Here is a 1,569-nt window from a genome sequence, read left to right as displayed (position 1 = left end):
AAATAGTGGTCAGCTTAAAAACCACATGATGAAATGTGGAGAAATGTTGACATGAAGTTATTACTTCATCTTTATGCCAGTGCTGTTAAAAAAAGGCGTCTAACATCAGGAATTTCATCACAACCACACAGTCGCCCTAAAAATGGAATTAATTTTTATCCATTTCAGTTTCAGCTTTAATAAACCTGCATTCCCCATCTTCTAAAGTAGGTTTGTTTCTTTTTACTCCTTTAATTGAATTTTTCCTTTTGCATTTATTATTCGACGTTTTGAACATAGCACTCAAAAACACAAACAGATATTTAGTTGTATTTGAAACTAATTTTATATGTATGTGTATGTGTTGCCATGGATATACAATTCTCATGCAAACAATGTACAGTACAACACTAAAGGCTGCCGCCCACACTCCAGTACACACAAGTCTTTAGCGACATATTTTTAGCCTTGGCTTTTTTTTCTCTAAATGTATTTGCACAGTTCAAAGGCTTCCCTATTACATAATTAAAACTCAGCTTTAAGGAATGTGCAATTCATTCATGCAACACTGGAACAAAAAAGGGCACAACTATCACCTCAAACAAAGCTTATGAAATATGTTCACAGATCGCACATTTGATGGAAATATTTTGCTCGCCTGCGCTTACAATCAGTGTCAGAAAGTTTGAATGTATCCAGACGAACCAAGGACAGAGAGAGCCAGTGAGAAACACTGAGAAAGATGCAGCTTTTATTCCACCAGCGATTATTTTTTCCTTCTTATAGCAGATGCCTGGGTGTTAAAGAGAGCTGCTGTCCTAATGTGCAGCAGTTTGCCTGCAAACTGTGCCACTCTGTCCTCGCTCGTTTTCAAATCAGTGTGAAGTGTGTGGGAGCACTTCACGGTCAGAGACCATTTTATGGACAAGCAAACTCACTATCCGAGCCATATGGTGGGGCTGCGCTCTGTTGGGACTGATCCATATTTCTTTAGGCTGTTAAGTTTTCTGATGGTTATCTTTTCATAACGAGTGCACACAGAAACAATCGCTGGGATATCACAATGCAAGCGCACCGAATCCATAAAGTTTAACAGCTACATGGGTTGCTGTTTCCCCCTCTTCTGCTCTACCAAAGCTACTTCTCACGGATGTCCAATTCATAATGTTCTCATGCATAATGTACATCAGTAAAAGCAGCTGCTTTGCTTCATCATGCTATGTGCTTTTACTGTACATCTAAGAGTGCGGGATCTCCTGAGGCTCATTAAAACCGACAGCGTTCCTCTGACGTGGTAACTTTCAGGCTACAGATGATTGGGGATTCTTTAAGTATATTAAAAGCTACTGTATTTAAAAAGTAAGTAAAATATTATTCCTGGAAAAAGAGTTTGTAATTTCAAACTTATTTTCACCATACTGAATGTCAAAAATGTAGAGTTAAAGGCGAGAATCCTAAAGTCCTAAAAACAAGACAAACAAATAACACTAGGCTACCCCCAAGTGGTGACGCTGTATAATAGATGCAAAGTCCTGGACCACAGAGCAACAAGAGAGAGGCCATCCGTTAACTACTGAAACAACCAACATG

Source organism: Neolamprologus brichardi, chromosome 12 (assembly GCF_056152115.1).
Source record: "Neolamprologus brichardi isolate AB-2024 chromosome 12, ASM5615211v1, whole genome shotgun sequence".
Taxonomy (NCBI): domain Eukaryota; kingdom Metazoa; phylum Chordata; class Actinopteri; order Cichliformes; family Cichlidae; genus Neolamprologus; species Neolamprologus brichardi.
This window is presented reverse-complemented; position numbering follows the sequence as displayed.